General features: G+C 40.7%; 1 pseudogene; it reads left to right on the top strand.

Annotated features, from left to right (window-relative positions):
• The first annotated feature begins 2,570 nt into the window (after nucleotides 1-2,570).
• Nucleotides 2,571-3,986, top strand: LOC144772157 (uncharacterized; annotated as a pseudogene).
• Nucleotides 3,987-15,485: the final 11,499 nt, after the last annotated feature.

Consider the following 15,485-nt stretch of genomic DNA (forward strand, 5'->3'; position numbering starts at 1 on the left):
TTTCAGAAAATGATTACAGTAAAGAGTAAAAGGGCACAGTAAATTATTTTACATTTGTAAAACCTTTCTCATTCAAGCATAAAGAACTAGTAAGAAATTAATGGACAGAATCCAAGAACCAAAACAATGAATCAAAACTATTAAAAATTCTACATAACCTATTTTACAAAACCACTTAATGTACAATTTCTTTCCACATTAAAGAAATCAATTCCAAATTAATAAAACCATCTATTCAAAGATTGAAACAATCAAGCTGCTGCATATAAGAGTCTACAAAAATAATAACAGATCTACACAGTAAGTACCACTAAATCTTTTTCAATTAAGAGAGACTATGAGCAAAGGGCAACTGAATGAAACATAAGTATTAACTGAGTTTTAAAAACTCTATATGACACCACCATGCTTTTTTGTTCTTTTAACCACAAACGTTTTTGGCTCAAACATGCATTGACAACGCATACCTTTATCATTGTATTGTTTTAACTAAAAACCCACTGTATTTGTGGGGGGAAACCTCCCACTCGCCCCAATCTTCCCTTAATAACGTTGTATAAGCATGCATTGTAAAAGCATTCTTGAGTTGAAAAACATGTGTTGCCAATTTTTTTTTTTTAATTATTGCGTAAACCGTTTGATAAATAGCTTTTGCATTATAGCGACAAACAGTGAGTAGCAAAGACGCTAGGGCATAAGAGTGACTAGAAAGCAACATAAAACAAGCAATTCAAACGTAGATATAGCTAAATTATACCTTTGTGAATATTTTTAGCTTGCGTTTTGAAAAATAGTGAGTGGAAACCCAACCAACAAAGCAAAAGAACCAGAAAGTCAACACAGAACAGTTATCATATGAATCACTTATTGTTCAATGTCATGTCTATTAAAATTACAGGAATCTGATCCACCCCCAAACTGCTCAGCGACCTAAAGGAGTCTACAAAAATAATAACAGATCTATACAGTAAGTATCACTAAATCTTTTGCAATTAGGAGAGACCGTGAGCAAAGGGCAACTGAATGAAGCATAAGTATTAACTGAGTTTAAAAAACTCTATATGCTACCACCATGCCTTTTTGTTCTTTTAACCACAAACGTTTTTGTCTCAAACATGCATTGACAACGCATATCTTTGCCATTGTATTGTTTTAACTAAAAACCCACTGTATTTGTGGGGGGAAACCCCCCACACCACCCAATCTTCCCTTATTAACGTTGTATAAGCATGCAGTGTAAAAGCACTCTTGAGTTGAAAAACATGTGTTGGCAAAAAAAATGTAAAATGATTGCTAAACCCGTTTGATAAATAGCTTTTGCATTAGAGCGACAAACAGTGAGTAGCAAAGACGCTAGTGCATAAGAGTGACTAGGAAGCAACATTAAACAAGCAATTCAAACGTAGATATAGATTATAGTATACCTTTGTGAATATTTGTAGCTTGCGTTTTGAAAAATAGTGAGTGGACACCCAACCAACAAAGCAAAAGAACCAGAAAGTCAACACAGAACAGTTATCATATGAATCACTTATTGTTCAATGTCATGTCTATTCAAATCACAGGAATCTGATCCACCCCCAAACTGCTCAGCGACCTAAAGGAAACTACAAAAAGAACAACTAATAAACACAGTAAGTACCACTAAATCTTATACAAATAACAGAGACTGTAAGCATGGACAACTGGATGAAACATAAGTAGTAATAAAACTCTGTATGCCAACACCTTGCCTTTTTTTCATTTTACTACACGTTTTTACCCTCATCTTGTTCAGAGTATTTCCAGCAATGAATGGAGGATACATCCTAAACGCCGGATTAGGCACTGCTAAGGAGGCGAGCGAGTGAAAATCCGCTCAACATCCAGATAGGCTTCAAAGGGGCAATCCGCCCACCATCCTCTCCTAAATGAGACCTTCCGCCGCTTTTCCGCCCAGCTCGCCTTGCGAACAGGGAGGAAAAGGTCTAAGATGGTGGCGGTATCTAATAGACACCGCCAGCCATATTAGCATGGACTTTTTTAGATGCCTTTCCGTGGCGGCGATGCTGCCACAGAAAGGCATACGATCTTCAGTTTGGGGGGGCCCTGCGGGCCCCCAGACCTAGAGTGAAGGAGAGGTAGGGGGTGCACATGGGGGGTACCTGTGGTACCCCACTGCATTTGCATAAACAAAACGGCAGGCACTGCGCGGTGCCTGACGCTTTTTTTATGCAAATGCATACGTGCATTTTTTAAAATTTTTCACAATGCTAAAAATGCTAAAACCCACCACGGGACCGTGGCGGGCGGTCCAAATATCTGATAGGTGGCAGGCGGACTAAGTCCACCCGCCATCCTAATGACCCCCTAAGTGTTTAAAACTTGGCGTGAAAATAAGGCAAATAATTTAAGGAGTTTATCTCAGAGAGTAAAATCTGAAAAAAGCAAATACATAACAGTGACTGTGTGCAAATTTAAATGTCGAATAGTTTGAAGTGACCATACCACTCAGCATTTATTATTATGAAATATTACTGAAACATGCTAAATTATATTTATATTTTTTGTTTCAAACAGACAAATCAACAATGTCAAGCAACAACAAAGCTACATATATTAAATCACGAACAGGAAATGACCTTTTGCAATATGGTGGGTACCTCTATTGTAAAGATAAATCTGTGGAACCCAGATTTCATTGGAGGTGTGTGTAATACTTCTCGTCCCATTGCACAGGCAGAGCGGTTTCTCTGGAAGAAACCGTGGTTAGGACAACAGACCATAACCACTCTGCCTCTGCAATGGAAATAGAAGTACGTGAAAACGTACAACAGATAAAACTTCTAGCACACACCTCCAATGAAAACGGTGGTACAATACTTAGGGAAGTGACCCAAAACATACCTATGCATGTTGCTGGTAGCATGCCCTCCATCCCCAACCTCAGACGGATGGTACAAAGAGAAAAAGTGGCAAGTAATCCACACCACATAACACCCCGTACCTTTGAAGACATTAACATCCCTAATCATTTATTACTAACTTTCACTAATGAACCATTTCTACTGTATGATAACTTAGACGTCCTTAAACGAATTTTATTTATTAGCACTAACCATAACATTTTAACCCTTGTGAACAGTCAAATTTGGATGATGGATGGTACTTTCAAATCAACACCCCATCCATTTTCCAAAATTTACACTGTTCATGCTAATGTAAATAACACAACAGTCCCTTTAGTGTATGCTTTGCTGCCTGACAAACAATCCTCTACGTACACTGAATTTTTGTCAGTATTAAAAAGCAAAACCATGAACAAAAGTCCTGCAAAGGTAATAATTGATTTTGAATTGGCAATGATTAATTCAATTACAAAATTATATCCTGAAACGCAAATCCAAGGATGTTTCTTTCACTTTTCGCAGGCTTATTGGCGTAACATTCAGAAATCGTCCTTGGTTGAGGATTATTTAGCAAGCAGCAAACTTCAATTTGAATTAAGAAAGCTAACTGCGTTGTGTTTTGTACCACCAGATAGTGTAGTTGAGTACTACACAACAATTACCGAATCAGAATATTTTACACAAAATGAAGATAAATTGGCACCAATTCTAAATTATTTTGAGGATACATGGATTGGCCGTCTAAGCAGGTCGGGCCGCAGGAGGAAACCCAAGTATCTTATTGAATGGTGAAACTGCTATTCAACCTGCTTGGAGGGTGGTGCAAAAACCAACAATGCCATTGAGGGATGGCATAATTCATTTAATAAAACCATTGGTAAACATCATCCAAACCTTTATCATTTTCTGGAGATTTTGAAAAAAGAACAGAGTTTCCAGGAAATGAGACTAGCACAATCACTGTCAGGTAGTCTGAATCCACGGATTTCCAAAAAAAGTAAGGAAATGTCCAAGAGACTATTGGCTAAACTTCAACAATTTACGTTGATGGTGGCTTCAGACTACCTCGACAGTATTGCTTTTATTTTACATTACTAACACACTTACTTCTAAAAGTAATTACTTGTCATTTTTTCATTTGACAACAATTTATTTGGAATTTTTGAAAATATTTTTAAACTAAAATATGGAAAGTTGGGGTTCCTGCCATTATTTTATTTTTGGGGGATTTCAAAATCATCTTTAAGTCATCATTCTTTGTTTACAAAATAAAAAAATCTCCCAGAAAATTCCTTTATTATTCATATAAAAATATAATCCAGGTACATAACTGCAACTCCTTTTTTCCTCAAAGATTTTTTCAATGTTCATTTTTGAATGTTAATATTATTTTCCAAAAACCGGTTAAAGAATGCTTTTTGAAGAATAAGGTTTTAAAAGTGTCTAAATCTCATCAAAAAAATAATGCATAAGAAAGAAAGACAACTATATAAACCTAAATTCTTTGAATTTCAGAAAAGTTCAAAAATATGCAGTCATACCAAACTATTTAATTGTGCTTTAAACGAAAAATAAACTTATAGTGCATCTGGCACAGCTATTCAACTCCATAATTTCACTGCTGCATTTCAAACATCAAATAATGTGCATATATTTGCAGCGCACGTTAATCAGCAAAAAAAAAATGGCCTTAATTGATATATTTTCAAAAATGTCCCCCTTATAGAAACAAAAAGCATTCTAGTTCGTTTTCAAAAATCGGGTCAACTGAGCTTTTCAGTAATTTTTCCCATTTAAATGCCAAACACTTCCCTCGGATTAATCTTTACTTTAGAGGTTCCCACCATATGTAATATTATAAAAAGAAGCTTAGTCTTTCCTGTCAGCAAGTCGTCCGTCATCTCCTCTTCACCGGAAGGCAATGCAAATCTGGAAAACAATCTTGTGCAAACGGCAGCTGATTCGTCAGGATTAGAAAACGGACAAAGACTTCCATACAAAAACCACAGTAAAGCGTGGGAAAATGAAATGTTGTTGTATTATAAATACCAATAAAAATACAACTGCAGTATTATTTCGTAAATTACATTTTTGTCTTGAAAAAGATGTTTAAAAAAAACAACATTTAAGATTAAAAGAATTTAATTTTCGAAATTGACACTGACCTAATTCTTTAGTACATGACTAAGAAAGAGTAAATATTGTGTTTGAAAAAATAATTTCGTTTTGAATTTATTTTTAATGTTTTTGTACTACATCTATTTTTTGTAATTTCTAAACTATCGAATATGAGTATTTTTAAATTGAAACGTGTATTAAATTGGGTTTTATTTTTATATTTTCACAACAAAATTTCAATGCATTCCTACAGGTTAGTTTTTAGCTTTGAAAATACCTCCCTTAAAAAATATCTTTAATTTAAAAAACGTTTTTTACAAAATGTTATTCATAATATTTCCCAAAATGTAATACCTGAGTACTTAAATTATTACCTAAGTATTAAAATACTTCCCCACCCATTACCCCTATCATCCCTACATCCCGTCCCTAGAGGTATATTTGTGAGTTAAAAAATACATTTTGTCATACAGTTAATATTAATGTGTAATTTTCTAATTTTAAGAAATAAGTCATTAAAATGTAATCGAGGTATAAAATTAGTGTGCTTTCCATCTCTGACAACATCCATACATCCCGTTCCTAGAAGTAAGTTTTAATTTTAAAAAAACAACCATTAAGTAAATTAAAAATAGTAAATAATTATATATATTTAAATATATATTAACCTTTTCTGCGCGACCGCGTTTCCCCCTCCGGTGCTGGGCCGTAATAGAAACGGGCGTGGTCATGACGGAACGGTTCCGTCATGAGCACAGCTCAACCGTAGCTCATGACGGAACCGTTCCGTCATGAGCATGGAAGGGGTTAACCCCTTCGATGCTCATGACAAGCTCAGCTCGTCATGAAGTGTACCTCTGGTACACTCATGACAAGGTGAGCTCGTCATGAATAATGGTTTTTTTCATTTTCCAGCGTACAGCGGGAAAATGCACCGGATGAATGTGGTTAAGCATATATATATTTTTTAAATTATAAACTGGGTAATAAAATTGATACCCGAGTATTACATTAATTTTCCCACCAATAGGCCTAGCATCCCTACATCCCGTTGCTAAAGTAATGATTGTAAGATATAACTTACATGCTTTATATAAATTATACAGTCATAAAATATTTTTTATTTAATAAACACATTTTATAATTTTTAATAGTGCATAGAAAAGAGAATAATATCAGGCCTTTGCAGTTCACAGGTTTGTTTGGATTGTGATGAGTGACGTAACACTCCAACTATGCCACACATAAGTTCTGATGAGGGGAGGGGTGGGTGAATTTAGATAATGTGACACTATGTGGCAAGGATCAAGAATGACATTTTTTTTTGTCCTCCGCGTAGCTCATTGCCAAAATGTAATACCTGAGTACTTAAAATATTGCCTAGGTATTAAAATACTTCCCCACCCACTACCCCTTTCATCCGTACATCCCGTCTCACAAGGTCAGTATGTTTTTTTTTTTTCAATAAAAAAAAATTATAAATATTTAATCTTAAAAAAAAACGGAGTTTTAAATAACTTTCCCAAACAAAACCACAAACTTCATAGCACCCTTGTCGTGAAAGGAAATATTATAAAAATTGAATTAAAAAAAAGTAGGATACAAAGTAATTAATACCTGAGTATTAAAAATGATACCAAGGTATTAATAAAAATATAAAATAACTAATATATAATACATCTTTACAATAATAATTTTAAACTTGAGAAATAAAATTAAATACTAGGTATCAAAATACTTCATAAACCATTATCCCTAAAATATGTACATCCAGTTGTTAGAAGTAAACGTGTTTAAACATCAAATTAAATACACATGTTTAAACACCCTTGTTAAAAACAAAACACTAAAATAATAATTTTTAAGTATTTCAAAAACATATATTCGATTAAATAACCTACCTTAGAATGTCAGTGAATCCCAGAGACGCTTTTCCAGGGTCGTTCATCCGAGCAGAAGACAACCAGACTACATCCCAATACATTTTTTTAAATGTAAACCAGGGTGCAGACGAAACGTTAAGGCTGACATTAGTATTTCAAGAATGTCCACATTCTTTTCCAAAACTACCACGGCCAACAAAGGGTGAATTTTGATTTTGCGGAGAAGAGTGACGAATCACTCGATCGAAGCACAAATCGCAGTGAGCATGGTTGTAAGACGGCGAGAAGTGACGTGCAAGTCCAGAATTCTAGAAGCCCAATTGCAGTGAGCATGAGGGGAAGACGGGAAGAAGTGACGTGCAACTCCGGTAAAGTCGTTGTTCCGTCCTTTGTTGTTCCGACCTTCGTTGTTCCGTCGATCGTGGATCAGCCCTCTTCGTTGTTAACTCTTAGTGGTTAAGGTAAGTCGTTATACAAACATCGTGGTTAAGTATGTTTCTCATTTTCTACTATTATGTCATGGCCACCTAAAGGATGTATATATGTGGTATGGCTGTTTTTTGGGGGGTACTTCTAAGTCATGGTCACCTGAAGGATGTCCACACAAGGTATGGCTGATTCTTGAGGGTACTTCTATGCCATGGCCACCTCAAGGATGTCCACACGTGGTAGGGCTGCTTCTTGGCGGGTATACTTCTATTTCATGGCCATCTTAAGGATGTCCACACGGGGTATGGCTACTTCTTGGTGGGGTACTACTATATCATGGCCACCTCAAGGATGTTCACACAAGGTATGGCTGCTTTTTGGGGGGTTACTACTATTTCATGGCCACCTTAAGGATGTCCACACAGGTTGTAGCTGCTTCCTGAGTGGGGATACTACTGTGTCATGGCCACCTTGAGGATGTCTACACATGCTATGACTGCTCTTCGGGAGCGGTACTACTATGTCATGGCCACCTCAAGGATGTCCACACAAGGTATGGCTGCTTCTTGGGCGGGGCACTTCTATGTCATTGCTATATCAAGAACCACCACACAAGGTATAGCTGCTTCTTGGGGGGTACTTCCAAGTCATGGGCCCCTCAAGGATATCCACACGTGGTATGGCTGCTTTTTGGGGGTACTTCTATGTCATGGCCACCTCAAAGATGTCCCCACATATTATACCTGCTTCCTGAGTGGGGGTATGTCTATGTCATGGCCACCTCAAGAATGTCTACACTTGGAATGGCTGCTTCTTGGGGGCGTACTCCTATGTCATCGCCACCTCAAGGGTGTGCACATGCGGTATAGCTGCTTATTGTGGGTACTTCTTTGTCATGGCCACTTCAAGGATGTCCACATGTGATATGGCTGGTTTTTGGGGGAGATATTCTATGTCATGGCCACCACAAGGATGTTAACACATGGTATATGTGCTTCTTGGGTGGGGGTGCGTGTATGTTATGGCCACCTCAAGGATGTCCACACATGTTATGGCTGCTTCTTGCAGGTGCTTCTATGTCATGGCCACCAAAAGGATGTCCACATAGGGTATGGCTGCTTTTTGGGGGTTACTTCTATGTCATGGCCCCTCAAGGAAGACCACATGTGGTATGGCTGCTTCTTGGGTGCTACTTCTATTTCATGGCCACCTCAAGGATGTCCACATGAGGCAGGGGTGCTTCTTGAGGCTACTTCTATGTCATGGACACCTCGAGGATATCCACAAGTGGTATGGTTGCTACTTGGGGGTTACTACTATGTCATGGCCACCTCAAGGATGTTCACATGAGGTATGGCTAGTTCTTGTGGGGGGTAATACTATGTCATGGCCACTTCAAGGGTGTCCACACAGGTCATAGCTGCTTCCTGAGTGGGGGTACTACTATGTCATGGCCACCTTGAGGATGTCTACATATATTCTATGGCTGCTCTTTGGGTGGGGAACTACCATTTCATGGCCTCCTCAAGGATGTCCACACGAGGAATGGCAGCTTCTTGGGGAGGGTACTTCTGTGTCATAGCTATCTCAAGAATCTCCACAGAAGGTATGGCTGCTTCTTGGGGGGGGGGGTACTTCCATGTCATGGCCACCTCAAGGATATCCACATGTGGTATGGCTGCTTTTTGGGGGTACTTCCATGTCATGGCTTCCTCAAGGATGTTCACGTGTGGTATGGCTGCTTCTTAGGAGGACTTCAATGTCATGGCCACCTCAAAGATGTCTCCACATGTTATAGGTGCTTCCTGATTGGGGTACCCCTATGGCATGGCCAACTCAAGGATGTCCACACTTGGGGGCCCATTATGATCGCGGACGGACTTGAGTCCGTCCGCGACCATAGTGGAGGAGGGAACCTCCGCATGGCCTGCGGAGTTCCCTCCTGTCCAATTAGGATGTGACCGCCACCCTGGCGGTCACATCCTCTATTTTTACCATTGCGGCGGGTGCGGCTTCAAGCTGCAGCCGCCGCAATGGTAAAAATGCATACATTGCATTTGTATGCAGAAAGCGGCAGGCACCGTGCGGTGCCTGCCGATTTCTGCATACAAATGCAGGGGGGTACCATAGGTACCCCCCATGTGCATCCCCCACCCTCCCTTCACCCAGGGGGCCCGTTACGGGCCCCCCGCAGTGAAGTTTCACATTTTTTAAAGCCTATCCTAATATGGCTGGCGGTGTCTGAGAGACACCGCAACCATATTAGAGCTATTTTTGTGTTTATGTTGTAAGCCAACCGCGGCGGAAAAGCTGCGGACGGAAACCAGGACCCACCAGCCATCCTAATGTGGCGGTGGGTCATTGGTGGGTCCGCTGCGGTTTTTCCGCATCCTCCGGGCCGGCGGTGGCTTCCGTCCGGCCGGGAGGATGCGGAAAAACCACAATCTTAATAGGCCCCTAGGTTTGGCTGCTTCTTGGAGAGGATATTCCTATGTCACCACCACCTCAAGGGTGTGCACATGTAGTATAGCTGCTTCTCGGGAGTACTTCTATGTCATGGCCACTTCAAGGATGTCCACATGTGATATGGCTGCTTTTTTGGGGAGTTCTTCTAATGTCATGGCGATGACAAGGATGCTCATATATGGTATAGGTGCTTCCTGGTTGGGGGTGCGTCTATGTCATGCCATCCTCAAGGATGTCCACACATGGTATAGCTGCGTCTTGCGGGTACGTCAATGTCATGGCAGGATCACTATTAAAATATCCATCACAAAAATACCGGCATACAAAAATATCGATTTGAAAATATTGGATACATCAATATCGCCATCTTATACATAAACAAGATTTTACACAAATATCAATACTTAAATATAGTCGTAATAAATATCGTGAAAAATAATATCGACTACAAACATATCAACAACAAAAATATAGACACATTTAAATTATAAAGAGACACAACAATAACATCGATAACACTAATATTGACTTACAAATATAATTATAACTTATACAAAAATAATGCTATTCGACATTAAATACACACTCCTTCCAACTATAAAATAATGTAATATATTCATACAAATATTATGAAATAATACCAACATATATAAAATGAATATATATTTAAAACAAAGATAGGACAATTATAACAACGCTAATAAATATATGTATTCACCAAAAACAATACATATACTCACTAACACATAATTATTCACAAATGTAAAACAGACAACAATTATTTACTTTATATAGCAGAATTATTACAAATATTTGTAAATAACTAAAACAACTAATATATTATAAACATCAAACAAACAATACATATAATTACCTAATTAAAAAATAACTGATACACAATTCAAAAAACATATCTCAACCTATGATTTTAAACTAAAAGAACACAAACCAATAAAATTTGAGAAGTAATTAACTAAACACTATAAAAACGAAGATTTAACTTAAATAAAATTACAGTTTATCGGACAAACACGGAGGGGGAGCATTACTTTGCTGGAGAGAGAAAGAAATAATACCTACAAAAACTACTATAACAGATTATACTACAACACAGGTAAGAAAACACATTCTTTTATGATTATAAATGCCTCAACCTCCTTCACTTAACTACCTAAACTAATTAAATGTCCCCTTATTTTTAAAACAAAATTAAACTTGCTAACAACAGTAAAAATAATAAAACGTTAAAAGTTATTAAGTACCTTCTCTGATTCTACATGATGAAAAACATGAACTCTTAAAAATGCAACTTTACCTAGAACTAAATAAAAAAAGTCTAACTTTGTTACATGCTTAAAAACTGAAAACAAAACTAATAAATATATTTTTCTTCACAGCTTTAACAAACTGCATCTACCAAAGAACATCCACCAAAATAAAATGTGTCTACTACAAAAAGTAAGTATATATCTGGCTTAAACAAGCATTTGCAATTCAATAGGTCTCGCAGCATTAAAGTTTGAGTTATTGGCATTGTATATGACAATGTCTTGCTTTAAATTTTTAGCAAAGTCTGTATTGGTGTATAAAGATGATTTGCAAGATGCTAGCTGTTGCAAAATATTAAGCAATGTTGGCAATAATATTATACTATAATAATATTGTAAGTTACTGTTGTACTTATATGCATTTTGTGATGGTGTGAGAGCGCAGGTTTTGTGATGGTGTGAGAGTGCCGGTTTTGAGATGGTGTGAGAGCGCTGGCTTTGGGACAGTCTGGGATTGTTGGCTCTTGTGATGATGTGGGAGCACAGGCTTTGGCGCGGTCTGGGCTTGCTGGCTTTTGTGATATTATACTATAATAATATTGTAAGTTACTGTTGTACTTATATGCATTTTGTGATGGTGTGAGAGCGCAGGTTTTGTGATGGTGTGAGAGTGCCGGTTTTGAGATGGTGTGAGAGCGCTGGCTTTGGGACAGTCTGGGATTGTTGGCTCTTGTGATGATGTGGGAGCACAGGCTTTGGCGCGGTCTGGGCTTGCTGGCTTTTGTGATATTATACTATAATAATATTGTAAGTTACTGTTGTACTTATATGCATTTTGTGATGGTGTGAGAGTGCATGTTTTGTGATGGTGCGAGAGTGCAGGCTTTGGGATTGTGTGAGTGTGCAGGCGTTTGGTGGCTCTTGTGATGGTGTGATAGCGCAGGCTTTGGGACAGTCTGGGATTTCTGGCTCTTGTGATGGTGTGATAGTACAGGTTTTGTGATGGTGTGAGAGCGCAGGCTTTGGGATGGTGTGAGAGCACACGTTTTGTGATGGTGTGAGAGCACATGTTTTGTGATGGTGTGACAGCACAGGCTTTGGGATGGTCTGGGATGCTGGCTCTTGTGATAGTGTGAGAGCACAGGCTTTGGGACAGTCTGGGATGCTGCCTCATGGGATGGTGTAAAAGCAATGTCTTTGGGACAGTCCGGGATTGCCGGGCCTTGTGATGGCGTAGGTTCCCTGGCAGCATGGATGCTTTAGGAGCTTTGGCTTGGAGGGTGGTACAGGAGTGTTTGCTTCTGGCCCGGTGTATAAACTCTGGCCTTGAAGATTACATGGGGCGCATTTTGTGGGGTGGCAAGGCTGTTAGTGGATATGAACTACAATCCTTGGCTTTGAGTGTTGTGAAAAGCACTGTGGATGATATAAGAGGAGTGTAGTGTGTTTGGGATGGTGTAGGTGGCTGACTCCGGGTGTGTCATGAGAGGGCTGGCTCTCGGAATGGTGCGAGTGCAAGTTCTTGGGGTGTGCCAAAAGCATGGGCGTGGCGAAAGACCCATGGTTGTAAAACGTCCGATGCTGAGGATGTCAGAGGATGTGGCCTAAGGGCTAGGGCGGTCACAACAAATCTGGGGAACCTGGGGGCATATTACCAACGTTAAGCGATATTTATCGCTAACGATGCTTAGCAACGAATTTTTTAACGCTAAGCATCGCCAGAAATTATCGCAGATAAACCTTGCTATTATCAAGGTTTATCGCAAATGCGATAAAAAACGGCCGCAATGCATGAATATCGCTGAAAAGTCAGCGATATTCATGCATTACCGAGCTAATGCTCTTAGCCATGTTATCCACCTCCCATTGGATAACATGGCTAAGAACTGCTCAGGGCAGGTGTTAGCTTTTGGAGATATTCGTGCTTAGCGCGAATACCTCCAAAAGTTGGTAATAGGAGATAGCGATGTTAGCGACTGTTTCCAGTCGCTAACATCTTGGCACGCCCACTTTGCATATCATTAGTGATAAATATCACTGACATGCAAAGTGGGGCCCAAGATCGTCGCTATCTCCTACTAGCTGTCACTAACTGGTGTTAGCGACAGCTTGGTAATAGGGAGATAATTTTATCTCCGCTTTCTTGGCTTTTAAAGCCAAAAAAGCGGAGATAAACCCCCTTGATAATATGCCCCCTGGAGTCTTAGCAAGGACTCTCAACATACTGTGATTTTGGGTACATCACTTAATCTCCCCGTGCCTACCAAAAATGAATGTGTTCTTGTGACAACTGGTGCTCTCCTCGTCAGGGTCATTATGAGGCGCTATATAAATATTACACTATTGGAACGCTTCTGCATCCCTTTCGTTTGTTATGCGGCTTTTATGGCAATATCAATGCCACACAGTACGTGCACCCGAAAGTTACCTCACTGTAATTATGTGAAGCACATTTCAAAAAGTCGGCATGCGCTCCAATGATACTCTTCCATGGCCCGGCCCCCCACGGCGCGCAGATGACCCCCAGAATCCACCTTTTCTGCCGCGAGCTGTAAAAGGTGGTTCTCCTCCGCTCCAAGGGTCTGTTTACTAATTCACCTGAACAAAGGTAGGTGCCGGGCCTACTGTTTGCGTTTGAACACTGTCCGCATAGCGCCGAACACGCACAAATCCTCGGGGTCTGCGGCCTGGCGGTTGCATAGCTGGTGGCGACGAGGCTGAGCCGACCCTGCTCAGGAGAGCCTTAGGGGGAACGGTCATTTAGGCAGCAGTGGTGGGAGGGAAGCTATGTTTACACCAGGCCTGGCATGAAATAGCGCCCCACTCGCCTCGCTGAGTTTACGGAGTATTTCCCACTGTGCTCTATGTAGCCTGTGGAGTTCCGAAAAAACGCACTCCGAGGGTTTGGATAAACACCCAGTATTATATCTGAAGTGAACCGCAGAGTGTTGTGTGATAGTACACGGGGATGTGTACTGCTGTGTGCACTGTGATTTACAGCTCTATCCAGAGGCGCAACTAGAGGCAAATTTCGGGGGGGGGGGGCTACTAAACATTTGGGGGGAGGGGGTGATTCTTCCAGCAATATGCATAATGGAGATGCAGAGGCTCTAAGAAGGGGTGAAGAAACATCAAAGCCTCATTAACAAGTGAATAGTCTTTTAAAGACCTGTGAAGTACTGTGCGTGTGCGTGCGCCCGGGAAGCTGTCTCTGCAGGGGGACGGGGGCAGGGGGGGGGGCTGAAGCCATTTGAGCCCAATGGGCCCCAGTGAGGGGGGAGGAGGTGGTAGCAGCTGGTGAGTATTGGCGGCGCTAGATGAAAAATACAATAGGGACGGGTTCTCACGTAGCGCTGCGAGGGAAGCCTTGGATGCAAGAGGAGCTACACAAGAACTGGAATATGCTCGGCTTTTCAAGCGCCTTCTTAGAATGTTGTGAGCTGCACGTGGCACTATACAAGCATGGAAATACTCGGGGCCCCTCGCCAAGCGCCTCGTAAGGAGGCCTTGCATTCCCCTTGAGCTATACAAGGTCTAGTGCTGCATGTAGCGCTATACAAAAATATAAATATGACAGATGGGGGGCCCTAGCGCGGTGCTTTGCGGTGCACTGCGCAGCCTAAGGCGCTATACAAAGTATAGATATGAAGGGCTGTTCGCCTAGTGCCTCGCTCTGCTTATAGCGCTATATAGAAATATACATCTGGAGGCCCCCTCGCCGTGCGGCTCTTCACCGAGGCCTAGTGCTGCACGAGGCGCTATACAAGGCCCGGCAGGATGCAAGGAACTGAATAGACATAAATAGTCATATACAAGCCGAGAGTACCAGAGGCCTCGCACCAGAAGTCTGGGCGCTATCTTGACGAAGCCCAAATGCAGATGTGAAATGAATCTGATTTTATTTCAGAATCAGCATTTTCAAGCCCCTTGGTGTGAACGACCAAAGGGACCCCCCCGCCCCTCTCTTCCTCGTGGACCCAGGTCCAGCTGCTAGAAGCCGCTCCCGTAAATACGTCTTTAATTCTCCGATTTAAACTGATATTTAAGCCCATTTCTCCGCTTTTGAATCCCGCGCTCTCTCGCGGTCCCGTCCGTCAATTAATTTTAATTTTAATTTTAAAAGTGGTCTCTCGCCGTTCTCTCTTTGTTTGCAATCCTCGCTTTCAGATGCTTTAAGCGCCTTTGTTTTATTCTGCATCAGGAGGAGCTTCGAATCCGAGGCACTAGAGGCCTCTTGCATCGGCCCGCTTTTATTTCTGTATTTCCACCCCCCCTTGTCTGCTTGAGGCCCGGGCGTTTCTTTCACAACTGCGGGTTTTCTTTCGCCTCCGTTTTCGGCAAAGAGGACTTTTGGAAATGGTGACGCTGCAGCGACGAATCTGAAATAAATGTAACGAAAACCTCCAAAATCCACCAAATTGGGCCTTTATTTC

Source organism: Lissotriton helveticus, chromosome 8, assembly GCF_964261635.1.
Source record: "Lissotriton helveticus chromosome 8, aLisHel1.1, whole genome shotgun sequence".
NCBI lineage: Eukaryota > Metazoa > Chordata > Amphibia > Caudata > Salamandridae > Lissotriton > Lissotriton helveticus.